The following is a 21,906-nucleotide window of genomic DNA, read 5'->3' on the forward strand; positions in this document are numbered from 1 at the left end:
AACAAAGAAACAAACAAACAAAAAGCCAGAATGTGGAAAAGCTCTGCCAGAACTCAATTAATAAATAATGAGCATCGAGTGGTTTCGATCATTTCCTTCTGTCTGAGCCTCAGAAACTGACAGTAAAACAGTGTATGACCCTTTACAGAACAATTTTACTATCACATTACATCCTCACTGGAAATTAAGCAACACAAATTCGACATTTTGAATGGGAATGGCTCATCCAGCTTGGTGCAATGTTACCCGCTGGGAAGTACAGAGAGAAATACTCTGCAAGTTTGCACAGCAGGATTTGCAAAGCATCTAGCTAGTCGCACGGAGAACACACGAAATACAGCAAACCCTAGCACAACCTGCGCTGAACTTTTCCCCCACACTCTGCACTATAAAAATGTAACGCTTTTCAACTCACAAGGCCATAGGACTTTGCTGGGCTTTTTGCATCATGTGAATGAGGTCATAACTTGAGCTGGAGCTCAAGCAGCTTCCCAGGATGTGTGAATCCAGAAGGATGGGTATGGAAGGGCAGGAAGGGAGAAAAGTAAAGACATCCTGTCCTGCTGCTCTAACTGGAAGCATAGCAGTGGGAGAAGTTACTTTCAAATTGAAAATAAGTAATTGGAAAAAATGTAACTATGTCCTGAGACAGGAGAGAAGGTCAGACATACTGGGAAAGTGGGGCTACCTAGGGAAAAAAAAAAAAAAAGGATGAGTAAAGAACACTGAGCTACAGAGAGAGCCTAAGAGAATAAAAGAAACGCACATAAAGACACAGCTACGCAAGCAGCTTCCGTCATTTTCTTAAAAAATACACGCCGTGAGGGCAGATTCTCATTCCATCTTTACTGGCGTAACTTTGCGTGATGGGAGGATGTCAATTTACACCAGCCATACACCTGCCCCTTTCATTTAGAAGATACAGTATGCAAAACCAGTCTTAATAATAGCTTTTTATGCCCTGCCGTCCCTGAGCACACCACCTGTTTACATTTGGAAACTGCAATGACTGAGGTGCCTGCCATGCATGATAAACTGCCAGAATTCATGAAGTGAGTGGAAAGTCAAGATTCACACAACTTCAGCCCTAGTTTGACTGAAACAAGTCAAAATTTGACAAAAAAAAAAAATATTATAGTGATCTCTATCTAAAGTATAAGCACATTCCTTACAAACAGTTTAAATGCCTGTATTTTAAAGGGTTCTGTTTGCATGTTATAATCTCTTTAATGAATAAAACCCAATTGTATCTACAAAGAAAAGTACTGTTTGTTGACACATCACTGAAAGGAAGCAAATAATGGCTCACAATACTAAGAAACCTGATGACAAATGTAAGGGAAATTACCCTTTGAATGATTTATGCATGACCTGTAAATTTTAGCAGGCTACGAAGAACACCAACTCAACAGTTCCGTTTTGCACTCATACAGATACGTTAAAAAAAAAAAAAAAAAAAAAAAAAAAAAAGGTATGTCTCTCAATGGGCACTTGCTCTTTTTTTGAAACTCCTGTTACCAATGTAAGAATCACCTGGTTTGTGGAAGACTGGATTTGACCTCTCAGGAGAATCACACAAACAAGCTTTCTCAAAAAAAATCAACGCAGGTGGACAATCAAACAAGCAGAGGGGACAACCTTCCTCCCCTGCCTCTTTAAGATAGTGCTGCCTTTCATGCAGATGGTTAATGCTGCACTCAAATAACAGAGCATGGATTTCTCTTAGTAACTGCAGCTATAATTGTAGCTCCTGCTTAGACTGCTTCCATCCTATTAGCGTTACAATTGTCCAAAGCATCACAGCTCAACTAAATTGCCATAATTTCTGATAAATGTCTGATTTCTTTTATGTAACAGAAAAAAAAAAAAAACACCTTCAAAGTGTTATCTCTTTTCTCTGCTACCTTATCCTTCTTTAACATCAAGAGCATTAAAAAACAATACTGTCTCCGTTTCCTTCAGTGTCTGGCAGCCCTTTCTTAGAGCAAAACACTCTGAGTGGATGCTCTGCCCACTACCGCATATAACACACCTTTCCCTAATCTGAGGCTTTCAAGGATAATGCATAGCAGCCTTATTTTTAATCATTCACCTACCACTATCTCATTCAACCTACTAAGAATTGCTTTATACCATTTTCCCCTGCTGTACATGGTATTTGCAGGCAGTTACTATACGTCATCCAAAACAGCTATCAAAATAAATGGCCTGTGTTGTCGTGTTTACTCATACTCAGAGTACGTATCTTGGGCAAGGACACATCTTGCCTCTCATGTCATTATGACAAGTAAGGCAAAAGCATGAAGAGTCCTCTTCTCTGCATGGAAATGACATGTTGGGCCACGCAGTGGCAATAAGAAACCCAAGAAATGTAGGTGCTTTACCAACATTTATTTCCCTATACTGACAAGAGAAAAAACTCCTGTGGAGTCAAAATGCTAGACAAATTCTATCGTTTCGTGCTGCCAGTTACTCCTCCTATGTCTTGGTCTGTTTCACTGCATAGTGTTATTTAGGGAGCACGTTGTGATTTATTTTTAGTAGTTGTTTTTCTTCTTCAACTAAAAGTATTTTGCCTCTTGCACTTCCTTTTCTTCCTTAAAGGAAGGCTGGCCCAATAAAAATTTAATGAGAAAGTCAGCAAGAAGTACAATAGCTCTGATTTATAGGATCAGATGAAGAGATCAAAGATCTGAACACTCCTTCCAGTCTTTCTTCTTGATCATTTACTACTTTGCAGATTTTCCATACACCCTCACCATAAGACACCAATAGGCGAACTTAGCTTGCTCTTTATCCAACAGATTCCTGCTATATTATCATCCCACGTTTCAAGTAATTGTGTGTGGTCTTGTGCGTGGCTCTTCCACCACAATGTGGATGTCAAACACAGCAGTGGTAGGGAAGCTGCTGGTTTAGTGATGCAATGCTAAGAAAGTCTCAGAAAAAACATACACTGAGCATGTAATGGGAATTAAGCACAAGTAAACTTCCCCCTCCAAACACTCTGAGGAAGAGATAGGTACCCTCAGTAACTTAAGTCCTTAACAAGAAGTCACTTCTCAGTACTTGCAAAATATTCCTGCGAGTTTTTCAAGCATCATGGGAATGAGTGCATGCCATAACCTGCTAATTGAACAGCCTGTTTCTCTCTCCTCTCATCGAAATCAACTGCCCTTAACTTGAACAGTGTGAGACGGGGGCCCTTCCTACTGCTGCGTTCGTTGGTAGAGCTCTATAAATGTCACACCTTTATTATATTAGTGAAAGCCACATTTTATATATTCACAATAAAAGCATTCTTGTATGCAAGGTTTTTTGGCCCCCCTTGTGACTCTGAATTCCTGAAGGTCAGATAAAACAGTCTACAGAAGGGGAGAGAAGAAAATGTTTTGCGATATTCCTTTAAAGAGCCTCTGCAGTAAAAAGGCACTAAATAGCTGATTTGTTACATGACTTCGGGACAGCCACGAATGCTAAGACCACAGCTAAATGAACCTGGTCATGAAAGGAGCAGCAGCTCATTCAACGCTGCATCTACATCAGTTAACGCGTTTTGTGATTTAAGTCCAAGACTTCATATTGTTCTACTTCCTCCTATTCCTCTGCTCCAGATTCCCTTTGTGACACTTTATCAATGGAAAATCGAGGGAGGGGTTTCCAGCTGGGAGCCCAACAAAAAAACAGGAGGTTCAGTCTGGTTTTCTCACTTGCACTGCAAGAGCCATTTTAGTGCCAGCAATAAAAGAAAAACTACACAAAGAAAAAAAAGACATGACCTGAAATTATTTTATCATCATAAATGCTGCACTACTCTTTATTCTCCCGCACGCTTAGTCTCACACGTTGCTACAATAATTTGCCAGCTTAAACAGAGCTCCTTGCAAATTAAGTATTTGTACTAAGGGACGATGTCAGCCAGCATTTCAGGGATACATTAAGTTACCACTGCCATCGGTCAAATCTTCTTTTTGATATGCCCTTGCTATTTTTATGGATTTATAGTTGCAATGTCCCACTTAAAATAAAAACAACAATACCTGATTGTGTTCTCTGCTAGAGTTGGAGAAAGTATACACAAAGAGCAAGGGAAGCTCACTGGTATACTGGGAATTGTGCAAATCGCATTTTGCACATGCATGCTCACCTGGCTACATCTGGGGGTGTCACGACAGCAGCTGGGGCGTAGGCACAACTGCAGCCAGTTGGGTGCTTGCATTAGAGTTGTAACCTTAGGAGGCGGTTTTGAAAATAAGATCATTTGCCCTAAGAGGATTTTCAAGGTAAGTCAACGGATAGGTTTGGTCTCATTTAAGACCAGAAAAGACTATTAATCATACACTGGAACATTATGGCAGCACAGACCATTCATCTTGGGAAGCACTTTGTATAGTAACAACAGAGCTCACGTAAATGTACAAGAGCACTGCTCAACACAGACAACAAGTTCCTTGAACTCTGGAGCTATCTACCAGTAGCTATTTTCATACAGAACCAAGAAAGTCCTGGCTACCAGCACCTTCCCAACAAAAGGACAGATGCCTCAAAGGCTTCAGTAGGCAATTATCCATCTGTTGCAGCCTCTGCAAGTGTCCCAAAGACAAGTGAAATCTCACACATAAAGTGCCCAAACAAGGCACCTGATCAGGGCACAATGTCTGTTATGGCTCTGTAGAGAAAAGCATTTTGAGACACAACAGAAATCAAGGCTGCTAGGATTAGAAGGCAGCAGCTATCATCTCAATTGCCTAAGCCTGGCCAAGCTGCAAAGCACAGAAGAGCAAAGCTGAAAGGAAACTACCAGAGTGGATAATCAGGAGCGAAGGCTCTCCACTTAACCACAGAGAATACTTAGACACATCTTGATGAAGTAAAGCTGGCAGTCATCGTGAGCGAACAGCCTGAGAGTTTAGAAAGCACCTGGGAGAGCCTGATAGAGTACCTGAAGAACCAGAAAATATTTTTCAGTCTGTTGGACAATTTTTAACGTTTTCAAAAGGTCATATGGATCCCGGGTACCTAAACCATAACCAAATGGTAAATCCTGAGAACCAATGGCTACTGTTCTCCAAATCTGTACTGCTGACCAGCTGCAAGGAACAAGTGTCTGGGGGAACTTGGGCAGCAGACACCTGCCCTGCAGTTGCAAAAGGGCACGTGCCAAGCACATGCACTGTTTGTGCTGAGATCGGTGAGGAGGTGCCTTCATTCCTAATGACACTATAAAGTTTTTTAAATAGGCTGCTGTAAAGTCAGTACCTGCTCCATCTTCCATCAAGCTTTCTTAACACTGCGTATGTCCTCCCTAAATACATACATTAACTGAATCCATGACCATGGTCTCTAGCTCCAACCATTTACTTCATTGCCTTCCACAAGACATAGAGCAATTTTAATTAAGCAGTTCAATGTGAAGGAATTTAGGGGAGAGGAAATACCTAATCCAAAACTAATCCTGGAGGCAAACTATGTGTGGGGAAAACAAGCAAACAAACAAACAAACAAAAAACATATTTAACTTGAAGTCATATAAAGTAACAGAAAGAAGCCTATGTGATCTTAGCAGACACATCCTACACCACAACACAGACAAAGGTGACAGAAGGAAAACCATCCTTGAAAATATTCATTTTCAGCTCCTAATCTGGGTATTGGCACATAGGTAGGTCACATTAACCAAAACCATCAAAGAAATCTTTGTATTATTTGGGATCTACCCTGTCTAGAGTCTCGTCTTCCATTGTGGCCAATCTTTGAGAAAGACAACAAAAAATACCAAAAAAAAAAAAAAAAAGAAAAAAAAAAGGTAATTACAAGCCAAAAAATGAACTGGGGGATCGGGGGTTGGGCAATTATTTCCTGTTCCTGCAGGTAAGGTTTAAGTCCTGAAGTACTAGATATGGGAATAATTAATTAGAAACCAACAAGTTAAACAGCCTAAGAGGGTCTTTTTAATTTATTAAATATATTTTGCTTTAATCACATGAATTTTTCAGGGATGTACAATAATCTTTGTGGTTTAAAATGACTTTGTATTCAATTTTAAATGGAGAGTATTTTTATTCATCTAATATATTATCCTTTCAAGAAAATTATCATACTTGACTACAAGTACTTAATGAGGCACTAATTAATACTCTTGTTTCTCCCCATTTAAAACTCCTTTGAGAAATGAGGTCAGAAACCTGGTGGAATGTACAAGACACTTCTCTAGGGGACCCAAAAGGCATCTGCTTCCTGCCACACTTCTCCAAGGGGCACATCCCCTTTGAAAACTGAAGACTAATACAAAAGTGAACCCCGTTTAGGAGCTGTTCCCTCCCGCTGAGTTGGCACTGATGGTAACCACCTGTAGGCTGGCAGAGCAAGGCACCCCTCTTCTCCCCAGTTTGCAAACGAAGCCAGGTAATCCCCCGCCTTTCGTGTAGCAGCACGAGGTTACCTTTCCCACTCCCGTAAGTCTGCGGCACGCAACCTCCCTTCCTCTCCCCTGGAACATAGCTGGAGGGCTATGGCACTGCAGTGTGCTTGTAAAGCCACTTATTCTCCTGCCCGATTTCTGCCGAGCACAGTAACACAATGAAAGGCAGCTCCACCTTCCTCCGCTCAGCGGCCCCGACGGAGCTGTGGCTTCCTGCCAGCGGCTCCAGCCTTTGCTGCGCCTTGCGAGGGGCGCGGTAGGCGAATTCGAGTTATAAACACCTCCCCGAGCAGCAGCGGTCGCTTAGCTCTTGAAAGATTTCAGCAGGTTTAAAGAGCAAAGACCAAGTGCAAGCATTCCTGAAGTTCTCATGAAATTTGCACACACTCACCCACGAACTTCACTCCTGGGTTTGCTCCACATTGTACACTAATTGCAATTATCTAACAGTGGCTCCATGATGGGAGGAGGGGAGAAGAGGAAGGCTTCCTTTTGGCACAGCTTCTTCAGAGTTCAAAGGACACATATGGCCTGCAAACACAGCGCAGGGGATAATTTAAAATTAAAGGAGGGATGGGAGGAAAATGAGAACACAGCAGGGACAAGCAGTGTTGTTCTGGATCTGCTTGACTGGAATTTTAAATAAAGGAAAAGGAAAAAAGAAAAAAGAAAAAACACACCCCTATTTTCATTCCACATCCAACCAGAGCCTGAGCCAGAGACCCTGTACAGAACCTGTAAGATGGCACACAATGTCTGCCTCAGGAGGAAGAGGATGAAGAAGAAGGTGTCTGAGTAAGGCAGGGCCAGGTTTGCCTTGCAGTGCCCAGGCAGCCTCATAAAGGGAGTCACACGATGTCAGCAGCCCGCGAGATGGTGCCTGTGCACACGCCGAATCCCGACTGACACCTGCTTGCGGCCCTGCTCATAGTTAGGAGAGACACCAAAGCCTACTTGTCCACTGAAGGGCACATCAAGCACTAAATAAACAAATATATAAACAAAACAAACAAAAACAAACAAAAATCATCCACAACAATCCTCGGCCGTAATTTCTACATAATTATTGCACAACAACCGCCCATAATGAGAGAATGAATTTATAACCACACGCAAGCTATATTTACCAGTGGACTGGTTACAAAGCAAAACAGCAGGAAACCACAATGTGTGTCCTCATATGAGCTCCTCTGTGGTGGAGCAGAGCGGAGCGGGGCTCCCCGAGCAGCGGGGAAGGCTGTGCAGGTGAAATGTGGGCACCGCGGCCAGAGAGGGGCACGGCCCTGTGGGGTGGGAGCCCAAAGCCAAGAGGGCACAAAGGTGCTACCTAACATTTGGGGCATATAGAGGTGGGGCTAGAAAGACTTGTTTGGCTTCAGGGTTTAATAGCTGGGCTGCCCGGACATAAAATGAAGGGAGTCTCACCTCAGAACTCACCCAGCTTCTGGAAATATCAATTGCCTAGAGGGCATGAAACAATAAAGCATGTGATAAAAACATAAAACCAAAAAACCTACCCCACACTTGGAGGTGTAGCCTCCCAGGATGGTCAGGATCTAGGAGGTGAACTGTTCCTGCCCCTGGAAATGAACAGTCATCCCCAGAGAGCACCGCACTCTCCTGTCAGTGGTGTAACAGGCGCCCCAAAATGGATGCACTTCACCCCTGACAGGGACGCCAGGACCGTGCCTCATGAGGAGGCCCAAGGACAGCGGCTGAGCCCCTGCTGACAGCTTTCTGTCACTGGGGAGGGTTGACTGGGGTCTACCCATTCACTAAACTCAAGGGATCTTCACACCTTCAAAAATGGTGCTTTTCAGGTAAATTTGGCTCCAACTGCCTCACAGCTTTGGAAATTACCAACAGTGCAGCCGGGGCTGACAGACACAAGGAAGGATAAGCAGCTTTCTGAGGAGAGCCCGGCTTCCTCGGGCAGACACTACACACCGATGAGCTGGATCCGGGAACAGATCCTGCTGATTTTTTTTTTCTTTTTCTTGAGGGATTATTTTTAACTTGGATCGTTTCCCAGGCCTGGCTCGGAGCACGACTACACAACGCTTATGTCAGCACAAGGAAGCGATCTAACGAGCACCCAAGGGGGCGGGAGGGGGGCAGGACGGCTGCTTTTGCCATCCTGGCCACCTTAATGAGCTTGTAAAACAAGGGCCTATGGACAGTGGGTTAAAAAGTCACAGAGCCGCAGTTAACCAAGGAAGGCAGATGACAAAAACACAACAGCGCACGCACCGGTTACCGACACTGTCGAAATGCAGGGAAAGCAGGGGACATTCCCTCCAGGAAAAGAAACCCCACATTCAGCCCCAGCGCACCAGAGCTCCTGACACTCGGGCAGGGAAAATCCTGCTCCTCGCTAGCTCCTAAGCAGGATACGCAGCAAAAATGCACCTCGTAAAACACTGGTATCTCAGACAACCATTCTCTCATCTTTTTGGCTAGGCGTGCTCTCCCTGCCTTGCTCAGTCCTTGGACAGACACCAGACAGCCCATCCCCACCTCAGTGTGGAAGTATAAAAGCAAGAGAGGAAGGTGAATGGGGAAAACATCTCAACCTTCCCAATGGACAATGGGTGCAAACCCACCACATCGAACGGTGAAACCTGAAATGCATGCTACAATGGAGACAAAAACCCATCCGTGCTGATTACTGCTTCTTGCATTTATGCTGACCTATGTTCTCTGATGGCAATGAGTGAACCTGTCACAAAAAGAAAAGATGTGTTGGGCTTGTTATTGATCCTTGTAATTCCTGCCTAAGTACAACCATACCATCTTGAAATAAAGCCCGAAAGGGCACTGTTATTCCGGAATTGAGTTGGAAGATGAGTCAAGAGCAGCTCCACATACTTAGATCTCTTCTAGAGGCTGCTGACAATTTTTCCTGGCTTTACAGTCACATTTTCTGATCCTTAATGTATTTTCTTTCCCTTATTGCTGAGAGAAAGAGCCATACAAATAAAGAGAAATCTGACTATCCCAGGAAATTATGTAACTGACTACACAGAGTGCTGTCAAATATGCACAAAGTAAACTAACTGAAGTAATATGATTTTTCCCTCCAATATCCTTCATTTATAATCATTGTAGGTGTTACATGTAGCAACAGTAAGTGGAACAATTTCATAGAGCACTTTTCATATTGAGACAGCTATTCTACATCCCTCTGTGCAGATGACAATTTCCAAAGCTCACTTTGTGGGATGGCACCAGAGTAAGGCACCTTGAAGTAAGCCCAGAGAGGTAACTGTTCCCTAGAACCAGAGCTAAAACCTAGACCAGTGAGCGGCCACATCTATAGCCAGAATAACTCTTTCTCACCAGTAAAGATTTGGCAATGCCTGTATCCGGCAGGCAGAGGAAGGTGCCTCCAAAAACACAACTCCACCTCACAACTGCTGCCAACAGCACCAAACACACACATAGAGGGCTGACTCCTGTTGCGAACAAAACATTGTTTGGGGTCAGCACACATGCAGAAGAGTTGCTTGACACTGCTAAGGATAAGCTCCTATTTGCAAAGTATTAGAAAAACGCTACATAAGAGGCTTTTATTGCTATTATGTGGATGAACGGAGAGGCCTTGGTTGACAGCACTGCTACACTCCCATTGTTCACTGGAGAAGAAAAAACACACAGCTTAAAATAAATAAATAAATAAAAATTAACACACCATCCAGCCCAAACCACATCCAAACCAAACAATAAAAGACAAAAAGTAAATGCATCCTGGGCACCCATTGTATTTTATGTTCCTTTTCGTCATCAGTTACAGTTCCTGTGATGTTAATGTGTAAAATGACAACTAAGCACAGATTACACAGCCAACCAGAGATGGAGAAGAAGGTCGCATATGCCATCAGATGTGACATGTCACAAACACTCAGAAGATAACATAACTCAATAGATTAAATATCATTTATCCCCAGTCATCATACTATTGCATCCAAAAGAAAATACATATTTCAAGCACGGCTAGAACAATAGCACCAAACAAAACGCATGATACTAACTCAAGTGTCATGACAAATTGTTCATCATAGCTGGAAAACAGAGAAACATAGCCCTAAAAAGCATTATGACAACACTGGCCTAACAATTTTAGTGTTCAATTTTGCATTCTAGCATATTCATAAATCATGTTACTTCTGAAGGTAGGAAAAAAAATGGGAAAAGACGTTAATGAATTAAAAGTAAATCATAAGGAAAATTAAAAAAATCAGAAGAAATTTGAGCTTAGAAATATGAAAAAGATTCTTTGTGTGTGCATGTGTGTGAAATTTAATACAATTCCTACTTCAGATCTCTTGGATTACATCTGTTTGTGCTGTTAAGATCTCCATTTCAGAACTTTTGTGTTTTTTTCACTCATGGTTTCAGAAGGACTGCTATCTCTTTAACAGTGATGTTCTTCTCTCCCACTCACATAGTATATTCCCACTGTCTCCAGCCAGCTTAAGGTAACTGCAAATAGAATGGAAAATCTGAGGTAGATTATTGGAAAAGATGGAAAATAAAAGCATGTGCTACTAGGCCATTCATAATGAATAGCAAGTGAGTATTTTTTGAATTAGCAATCAGGAAAAACAAAAGCACTAATATTTTACAAACGTATTTGATGCAAAATACTAGGTATTATTCAGGCCTTTGTTATTGAATTCTGACTTCTTTTCACTCCATCAGCACTCTCAAGAGCTTATAAATGTAAAGCAGAGCCTTTATAATTTGCAATAATGTTTAGGATACCTACTCTAAATTAATGGATGAAATCAATAAATTTATTAATCAACAAAAATGCACAGAAAAGAAAAATGACAAAACACTTTCTGTTCTATTACTCTGGCAATCCTATTTGGTGTTTCAAATATTCATACAAATATCTCTTATGCATTAGGAAATGTGACATATTAGCATTCCCATTTTTTAAAAAAAGTCATGGGTCCCAGTTCAGGAACATGTTTCCTTTGAGAAATACAAGGAGGCATTTGAATACTTACTTGTATTTGATTTTACATAGTTAAATGCAACCCCACCTAGGATCCAGAATACTGCATGATTACTCCCCAGCACTCTGTGCTGAGAGCTGACCCCATGGTAAGTCACACAGCACTATGCAGCCAGGGCAGGCACATCCATAACGGATCAAAACCACCAACTAAAGAATTATCCTCGGGATGGTCTAAAGCTAGGCTCTAAGTTTTGGGCCTGTCTTGCCAAGTCACTCCTCTTTCATCACCACGTGCAACTCTGCACATGTTCTGTATGCAGATCCCCTGGCTCAGCCACTCACTTGTTCCGGTTGCCCACCCAGTAGCTCTGTGCAGGTAGTAACTATAATTCTTGGAGAGACAGACAGCAGCAGCACACTGGAAACTGTAAAACCTGTGGGTGAAATTCCAGGTACAGGTGGAGTTCTTCACATGATGCCTGTGAGCCTCAGAGAAACTGAAGCGTACAGAGCTCCAAAAATAGGGTTCCTTGTCACGTCAGCAGGGCACATAACGGGTTAAGAAACCACCGCTCTTTATATTATCTATTAATCTCACCCCTCCCTTATTTAGCAACTTCCTTCTTAAATCCTGGCTTCTCTTCTCCATTTCCCTCACAATTTTGGGTCCTTTTCCTCCCAAGATGATCATCTGCTAGAAGTTCGCTCTGCATCCCGTGCCCACATTCCAGGCTTTGTCCTGCTTCTCTACAACACTTGATTTCTGGCTGGGCTCCACGCTCATTTCAAATTTATGGCTCTCCTGCTCTTCCAAGCTTGAGAAGGTTTTTACTCAGCTGCCCGCGACTTCCAGGATGAGGAGCAGAGCCTAGAAACTGGGAAGAACAGCTCGTGAGCACCAGCCCACCAGCCACCAGGAGAGCAGGACTTTGTCACTAGAAAACCAAGGTGGAAATGCATGCCTTGCATCTTATTTAGTTCGAAGCCTAAATGTTTCTGTCTAGAATGTCTGTTTGTATCTCGAGTCACAAAGAAGCCATTAGTACCAATAATGTGTCATTACGGGGGCGTCAGCAGAGACTCTGCAGCTAAGGTTAATTTGAGATGCATAATTTAAAGCAGAACTAAAATCCTTCCATTTCACACTTTAATGACTGAATTCAAATCATTCTTCAAATTTGACACAGTAGCTGTTAAGGGGACACTTGCTTTTTTTTTTTCTTTTTTTTCCCCAATTTTTAAGTAAAATATAAGCTATCTATTGTAAAGAAGAAAAACCTATGGATCCTCCCTTTGCAATCATTTAAACCTGTTTTCCCCTTCGATTTCTTTTCAGATATTTCATTCTTCTGAAGGCTTCATACTTCACCCATTCATTCTGACATGTCAGAATACACCTGATACAGGCCACTTCTGCAGTTTGAAAAACAAATATGCAGAGTTAATAATTTCACTCATGGTAATCCCAATTATTTTGCAACAATCAGCTGACAACATTGCCTAACTTTAACACACTACATCACTGACGTACCAGTAGTATCCACACAATTCTCAGTCCTTAGCACTGCTACTCTCAGCATCCTGCTAAAACACAGAAGTGACATCATCCTCATTTTTCACACTAGGATTCAAACTGAGGCGAAGACAGAAGGATGCTGTACTTCAACAGCTGCTTTAAGCTGATCCAAGTGTTGACCAAGAGGGGCAATACCATTTTGTCTACCTCTGCTTCCTAGTGTTTCTGACTTCTCCCTTATGGCGGAAACATCATTCCTGATAAACTGAGCAATAACATGGACTCACCTGCCTGAGAACTAGCTTTTCACAAAATAAAAATAAAAATGGAGCAGCTCACACTCAGAGTACTTTAATGACCACAAACTGTACAGTTTAAGAAGTTTGTCCAAGATCATACAGCGGACTTGCAGTGCAGCAAAAAATTGAATTAAAGTCTCCCAAATCCACAGATAATTTGTTTTGTCAGGCAACTTCCCTGACCACATCTGAGAAGACACAGAAAATAATTAAGCAGTATCTCATCATAACATCATGAAGCAGCATGATAGGCAGATAGCCACACTGCTCAAGCAGGGATGCAACACGTTTCCAGAAAACACATCCCGCCTTTTCCAGTGAATTCCTCAATCAAGCTCACATAATGTTACCAAAATACATAGAAACATACTACCTTTTTTTGTTGTCTGACACTCAGGTCGATTTCGTTCTGAATTTTCAAGAAATCATAGTTCAAGCACACAGACATTCTTTGGAGAACTGCCCTCCATGCTAAAAATGGCAATGGAATTGCACAAGGGAAAAAAAAAAAAAGAGAGAAAATTCCAAGAAATCTTTGACTCATCCATTGTTATTCATCAGGTTTTTGGAGCACAGAATGGAATGCCGTCAAGCTAAAATTGACAGCACTATTTTCTAATCCCTAAGTGATGTCAATCCTTCACAAAGCCACAAGTGCTGAGAAAATTTTCTCTACAAAATTCTAAGAATGACTCTTAAATTTTGTTAGTTTTTGGGGATGAAAAAAAATAGAGCTAAAAGAAGCACTTGAAATTAAACTCCTACGTAGGTATGCTTTTGAATACTGAGAGTATTAGGATTCACAGCTTTGTGCTATCTGTGACTCAGACTTACTGCCACAGGTGTCAAGAGACCTAGTACCCAGCTGGAGCTCTGTAGAAACCTGTTGTATTGGGAGATTTTTTAAAAAAAAATTACTATAGAGTACAAGATTTGCCCTGAAAGACTCAGTACAGACCTTGTAGCTTTTTAGTTGACATATTTTACTGTCCAATTAGCTTTCAGCTAGCAAAACAGATTTTTCTGCTGTTTAATTCTTAAGGTTTTCAGAAAAACATGATGTCAACCAAATATAACATCAGAAGTGGCTTCAATAAAGTTCTGCGAATAACACATCTACATTGGCACGCCAACACACTATTTTTAATTGTAGCTCATTAAAGATGTAATAGGAGAAGAATTATATTCACTTCCACCACTGCTCCGTCAAGGCAGTGAGATAATCATGCTGCTATATCATACAAAAAGGAATGCTCCTGCGTAGTGATTTAGGTAATCTAATTGAAAGGCAGAAAGCAGTGATTCACTCCTTGTTCTATCTGTTACTGCAACATGTTTTTCGCCTATCACAGGGCCCAAGCAGGCACACAGTGATTGGCTGCAAATGCTAGTGGAACAGAGACCTGGAGAACGAAAAAAGGCAAGTCAGTTGAAATGCTGAAGAAAAAAAAAAAAGAAAGAAAGAAAAAAAGCGATCTGGACTGCAGACGAGGAGCACTTCACAGAGCAGCATGCAAATGCAGGCCTCTAAGGTAATTTAAACCAAATGCAGACTGAAACTGAAGTAGTTTGGTGAGTCAGCACAGTACAAGGACACTAAAATTACACATGAAAAATAGCACAATCCTTTCTGTATAACACACACTATTTTATTCCAAATTTACAGAAAACAAATTAATTGTCTCCTTCGTGCTTTTCCTCCTTCTCCTCTTCTTGGACTCAACCTCTACCTTCCAGAAACAAGCTGCGTGCAGGCTGTGAACTCTGATGTCTAGGACTTTAATTTCCCTTTCACAAAAATTTCATCTCCAGACCATGACAACCTTAATAAACAATCGCTGGCATGAATGCCACTAACTGTATTCCAAGTTACGATTACTTTCCTCTGGAAATAAGAAAAATACTTAAAACCAAAGCTGTGGAGAATCATTACAGGCTCCAACAATGGTAGATGTCTCGCAGATTCTGCCGTCCCAGAGGTTTCAGCCACCTACAGCTCGGTGCAGACCAGGTCTTTAATGCTAAATATGCTCGTGATCAGTCAAAGGAAGGCTAGCCTCATCTCTGCCTCAAACATTTTTAAAGCCATAACCGTTTTTAAACTTACAAAGCTATATTCATCTTCATTTTCATCTCATTCTTGCCTCATACTTTCACAAGAACGTAATTCTGTGAAAGCCACAACAATTGCTTGTTCAATGGAGACTGTCACTCTCTGAAGTGCTTTCTGAGATAGATTTGTATGGACAGACGTGGGTAGAAATGAATAATCCAAAAATATCCACAATAGATAATGAGCAGAGTCTAGAAAAAATACCATGTACTGCAAACGCAGCCCAAGTTGGAATGAATGCCTACAGTAGCAACCGGACAGGAAGAGCAAAATGTTATTGTACATTACTGGCATGCAGCCCGTAATTACAAAAAATACTGCAGTATTCCCCAGTAACAGCAGAAAATATTATCATTTCAAACAAAGCAGCTGCAGCACCCTGTCCGCTGCAACCATGTTCTGGGCACGTAACAGAGCCAGCAAGGAGAGGGCAGCTGGCTGCCGAAGGACTCCCAGCCCGTGGGGTGGGACATCTTCACCTCACGTCCACGGCTCCCCTGCACCAGAGCACGGAGACCCCTGCTCGGCAGCAGGGCGCTCCCACATGGGCTCCAGCTGCTGAGCTGTCTGGCAGGGGAAAACAGTTTTTGCAGTCTTGCAAATCCTCCCATTCCAGCTCCTCAGTGCTGTCTTACCCAGCTGCCTCTAACCCTCTACCAATGTTTTTTTAAGAGGAGATTAGCAGGAGGGTCCCAAGCATCGGATGACACGTACTGCCATTACGACCCGTAGGATTCCCCTCCTGAGATGGCAAGCAGTCACTCTGCTATACATCACCGAAACAGGAGGCAACGTGCACACAAGTTTACGGGCGACGTTCTTCCCCAGCGCTCTGCCCAAGGACTGCCAGCACAGTCCCACCAGCCACAACCAAGTCAAAATTCAGCCCATCTGCTGACTGGCATGCATGGCACACTAACTGGTAGTTCTAGTTCGTCATTCATAGAAATAACTTCTATAAAATTTGGTTTCTACATGGATCGTGAAAAAAACAAAAACAACTGGCTAAGTAACCAGTTTCTCGAAGCTTTATGCACTTGCAGAACTAGCATACAGAGGAGAAGAAATGTCTGAACAGTGAGGTAAGCAGAGGAGGAAACACTGTTCAATTGAAAGATACCTAAATTCTAACACGTTTCCTCTACAGGCTGCAAACAGTACAGATTCTCTGGTCCAAACTGCAAAGCCTCAGCTTTGCTTCAGCTACCAGTGCTGCTACAGGTACTCAGCATCTCCCCACAATGCCACAACTCTAAAGCTATGCTTGAAATATGCAACATCAGCTGTTTAGGCAGCCTCTCTCTGAGATATTTGAATCACCATGAAAACTATTTTCTTACTGCCAACCAGAAAGACGATGCTTTTAGGAGGGAGCAAATTAACTGCCATACCATAATACTTCCCAGTTCACCAGTGCTTCTTGTCTTTCACATACAGCTTTTCTCTGCCAAACACAAAGATGACTATAGCAGGAATATATGCAGTAGGTTGAAAGACTACATTTTTGTATCCTCATAAGCCATTCATTGGTTTATGGATTCAAAGTCCCACAGGGAGTGCTGCAAATCCACATAAAGTCTCTGGGTGCAGGACTTGACTCTCTGACGTACGTAACAGATGTGTAAAATAACATGTAACCAAACATCTCTCCAGTAACTGTGCAGCTAGAGACTGAAAAGTCCTAAAATGTCATGTCCAAGGGCAAAGGAGAAGGGGATGTATAAGAACAGAGTCCTGGATCTAGAAAGTAAAGAGAAGTTTGGGCTTTACGAATTTCTTTTTTACAATTTTTTTTTTTTTTTTACTTTTTTTTGGGTATCTGTAATTAAGCTGTGGTAATAGCCCTCACAAGAGAGGGCTATGAGGGGTGGGGAGCCCAGCCACTGCGGCCTGGTTTGCTCTGCACCAGACCGATCGACTGTTTCTTGATTTCTGGGAAACTTCAGGGTCCTACCTCCAACACCTCCACTGTGCTCCCAGAAGGGAAGGCCTAAATCAGCAGAAAAACTGCTGTGGACAAAAAGCACATGGCTGTGTAACAGCAGTCACCACAGAGGCCCCTCTCCGCTCCCTGCGCTGATGTGTCCTGGCCCCAGTGGCTTGGAGAAGGCGGCGGGTGCGCTTTCGCAGTCAGCTGGAGAAGAGCGGTGGGTGAGGAAAAAGGAGTCAAGAACTTGTTTAAAAGCCCCAGTTTAAAACTTCTGGCGACTCCCATTTTATGGACTAAAATCAGGCTCTAGTAGGAACTGCCTGAACCACTGGCTTTAGCTTGGGACCCTGTCTTTTGCAAAGCTGCTGGTGGGCCTGGAGCCAAGGCCTGGTTCAAGCTCTTATCTAATCCATGCTAAAATGACTTAAACCATGCATCCTTTATAATAAATAGCCTCACAGTGAGGAAGCACAATATTGGCATGTTTCATATTTACATCACCCGTTTGAAAGCCAGTGCACATGGTTTAAAGGAAAGTGCTGGAAATATTACAGCTTTTGAATATTTTGCCTTATGTGGTTTAGAGCCAGCATAGTCAACGGCCGCATCGGCTTCACCCCTTTTTGTGTGACAGGCTCAGAAGCGAAAATCCCAGGTGATGCCCAGCAGTGCTAAACACAACATGTGCACCAGCAGCATCACAGACACGGCCGTGTCCTGCTGAACAGGGGCCCTGGGCTGTGTCACGACACTCGCAGCTCCCCGCAGTGAAGGTCTCCATTCTCTGTCCCCACCACCTCCTCTTCACAAAGGCTTACACACACTTACATAAACAAATGAACAATTCCATTATGTGCCTGGCAGCCCGTGCACTTTCTTTCTGCTGCACAATAGAGGCGCCCCATTGAAAAGATCCATATACAGGGAAAAAATCTAAGCAAGTCTCCAGCAAGCACACATATTATCAAAGCCTCATTTCCACTTAACACAAGTTGCTTTGGGAACAAATGCAGCTGACTTGAGGGGAAAAACACAAACAAACAAACAAACAAACTCTTTTTCCATTAGCTAGGGAAAAAAAAAATCGAACTGTTGCCATCTTTGTTGAAGAGCTCCACTAAACTAATGGTTTAGGAGAGCTGAGGAGCATGGACGGGGGACAATTTGCGACTGATCACAGCCATCTGAACATGGCACACTGTCAGTTGAAAGAAGAGCAAAGAAAGGCAAAACAAAACAGGCATGTGTTTAATTTGGGCAGGCTCAGTCCCCCATATTTGGTCCCAGAGAAAAGGCAGGAGAAAGTCAGTCCCTCCGCCTGCTCTGCACCCACGTAACCCCCTGGCACGCATCACAGGACCTTCTCTGGGCACGCGGATGGGGACATTATTTCTTCACATGCTGAAAACAAGCATCAAGAAAGGGCAGGAGTAGCAGTACAGTTTAATATACCTTAAAATGCATCTCTTGCCACCAAAGAACCTCTCTTTCTTTAATACTCTGCCAACAAGCTCCTCCACTCCCGAACACAACAAAAACTAAACAAGACTCAACAATTTTGTGACTGCAACCGAGAGCTGATCAAATGATTATAAAGGCTACGCAGATGCTGTGAAGATACCTTCCCTTGAACTTCAACGTGAGCTTCCTCAGAGAGCAGCAAGAAGGCTGCTGTGAAAGGAAAATCACGCATGTTATCCTGGTCTGACATGAATGAAAAAGACAGGAATAAAAGTGTGGTGACTTGCACACAGCAGAGCTAAGAAGGAATGCTTGCCACTAGGAAAGGGGGACTGAGAGAAAGCAAGGTGGGCTCAGAGATAGCACACATGGTCCGCTGTGGCTCACCCTCCCTCTCTCACCAGCTTAGGCTGGCCACAGTTGCCATCCTGTGCCTGAAAAAGGGTGAGCTCCAGAGAGCAAGTGTTTTCCCACCTGAGCTGCAGGGACAGGAGGAGAGAGGGGAAAAGAAAGGTGGGGAGGGTAAGAACCACAGCTCCTAAATGTCATACTGCAGCAGTTGCAAATATATTTGCATTAATACCTCATTTCATAACTACAAAAATTGCCTCAGACTCCTACTGAAAGAGTCTTGTATTTCTGTTTGGGTTCACAGTCCCTAACGCAAGCACTGCATATAAAAAGGGGTTGTCTACACTGATTTGCAAAAGTTTCTAACTTTTTGGATAAATCAGTACAAATGCCTACAGGACTAGTACAATTTCCCAAGCAATGGCTCTAGTCCACTGACCAGAAAGGAAATATTTAGCTCCCTGCAGAGAGCCTGTTGATTTCAAAAGAAATTTAATAGCTCTATTCCTACAAAGCAAATACAGAGCAATCACCAGGGGCCAGCTATGTTCTCCTCTCTTCTGCAACCTGGTAAGCAACAAATGTCTGCAAATGCCACAAGCCAAAGGGTTTTGATATTCTGCACAGTGGTGAGGCTATATCCTCTGCTTCTTCCATGTTATGTTGGTCCTTTTCACTCTGCGGGTTTCTTACAGCAATTTCGTCTTCTTCAGCACACTCATGGGGCAGAAGGGAATAAATAACTTGAATTTTAATTTTTTTTCTTTTTCTTTTTCTGTTTTCATTTAGGCAACATTTCAGTGGCTGGTTTTACAACTGTAACATTTGCTCTTTACTGAACAAAAACAAAATCAAAAAAAGACTCAGAGGTCATTCTTTTCTAATGAGAGAAATGAAGAAAAAACACAACAAAGACCAGAGGGAAAAGGTGGGCTTTTCATCGCAATTCATAATTAGTTGTCTTTACTAAAGACAGTTAATAACTCAAGACAACACAATTCAGCCTCAGTCAGGGAACTCTTACTTCTGCTGCTATTCAAACATCCAAGTGCAATTTGCAACTCTAGTTATGAAAAGCAACATTATTTTCTTCATACTTTTAACTCAGCTTGTTCAAAGTCACACTGATGAAGCAATTAGGGTGGACATATTATTAAAGCTGGTGGTGAACTTAAAGGCTCTGTTAAGAAGTTTGGTAAGCACCAACAAGGTGCTTAAACATAAAAATGAGAACTATGTATTTAATACAAAAGTATCACTTCAGAATGCTGTAAAATCAGATTACTCATGACTTTATCACCAACAGTAAGATATCTGTATATGCATTTTTCTGTCTGTGCATTGTATTTCATTCAGTAGCTTTCTTCTGCAGAGTTTCCATGCTATATAGATGCCAAACATGGAAATACTTAGGCACATGCCTAACTTTCAGGGAGAATAGCCTCATTGATTTAAACAGGGTTCAACCCTGACAAATGTTAGAACAATCGACTGTTTGCAGGATCGGAACTCATGGGGCCCATTTTCAAAAAGATAAGTGCATTATATATTTTGACTGCTGTTTCTGGATTTGCCATTAAACTTCTCTGCTTCCCTCTCTCAGCTGTTTTTATTGCCACAGACAGACATATCATGACACTCTGAGGTAAACAATGAGTAACTTAATTACAAACTAACTGTAACTATGGCAAGACCCTCCAATCACTCACCTCAAACCATATGAGTGTTTCAGGATGCTATTGTAAGTCTCTTTTCTTCTATCCCCTCTCTCACGTGAGATGTTGCAGCCTTTTTATCTGATGTTTTGCTTTAAAACTCTTCCCCGGGCTCCAGGATCTTAAACAAAAACAAACCAAGAAACACTCAGAATGAAAATGTCATTTCAAGTGATTGGTGGGTGGCTCAGGGGAAATCCCTGACCTTTCTCCAATGTATATTTCATTATCTAAAGCAAGTGTGGTAACTCCCCACAGCAGAAGCACTCTCCTGTGGGCTGTACTTAAAAAAAAAAAAAAAACAAAAAAAAAAACAGCTATTTAAGACCACTCAAAACCATGTTATTTTTAAAATCTGTACAGTAGCATGCTACAAAGTACTCATTTAACATATGATCTGGTATATAACCAGACTCCACAAAATAATGAAGGAAAAAAGGGAAGAAAGCCCAGAGATGCAAATCATGAAAAAAAATATCATTATGTAAAGTATCGAACTGTTAGACGGGAGAGCAATCATCGGTTTTATTATTATTATGGTTATTACTAGTAATGTTATTACTACTAATGCTGCGTAGACGTCCAGCTCCCTACATCCAGTTCCTGCGTATGTTTGCAGTACGGGCGTGGGGAAGCAGTGGCTGTGCTGGAGAACCTGCGCAGAGTTTGCACTACACGACCCAGCCTGGCCGAAGAGAGGGAGGAAGGAAGGGAGGAGGAGGAGCGATGAAGCAAATGAGTAAGAGAAACTGGCAGGTCCCTAACACGAGCAATTTTGACATTCTCCACCATCGCCAAAAAAGGTCTGAATGGGTCTGGAGGTGACGGGCGTGCTGCTGTGCTGCACCAGCGTGCTTTCTGCCCCCTGCCCCGCGGATCTGCCCTTCTCCCTCCCTCTCCCGTACCTGCAGTGACACAGCCCAGCAGCTGTAAGCCGCCAAACTGGGCTCTGTCAGCAGGAAAATCCCTTGGCTACGAGCAGCAGACGCTGCCAGCCAGCGCAGAGTTCACTTTCCCTTGGAGAGCGTGCTCCTGCATTTGCATGGCCCCTCTGGATCACAGGCATCCCAGTTATTCCCTCCCCACCATTTTTAGCTCCGCCAACGATATTCAGCCTGGCGCTGCAACAGCCCT

At 42.6% G+C, this 21,906-nt stretch overlaps 1 protein-coding gene across 22 annotated transcripts in view; it reads right to left on the reverse strand.

Annotated features, from left to right (window-relative positions):
• ATXN1 (ataxin 1) overlaps positions 1 to 21,906 on the reverse strand; it is a 215,768-nt gene that overhangs the window by 134,127 nt on the left and 59,735 nt on the right. For 9 of the 22 annotated variants that reach the window (XR_007707795.1, XM_035549614.2, XM_050708620.1 and 6 more), the window contains one exon: positions 20,767 to 20,893. The exons of 3 other annotated variants lie outside the window; for them this stretch is intronic. The gene's annotated coding sequence lies outside the window, so the exon portion shown is untranslated. Of the gene's footprint in view, positions 1 to 6,812; positions 6,953 to 10,736; positions 10,904 to 20,766; positions 20,894 to 21,906 lie in introns of all 22 variants that reach the window. 10 more of the 22 variants (XR_007707794.1, XM_035549622.2, XM_035549616.2 and 7 more) reach the window with 3 other exon arrangements.

Source organism: Cygnus atratus, chromosome 2 (genome assembly GCF_013377495.2).
Source record: "Cygnus atratus isolate AKBS03 ecotype Queensland, Australia chromosome 2, CAtr_DNAZoo_HiC_assembly, whole genome shotgun sequence".
NCBI lineage: Eukaryota > Metazoa > Chordata > Aves > Anseriformes > Anatidae > Cygnus > Cygnus atratus.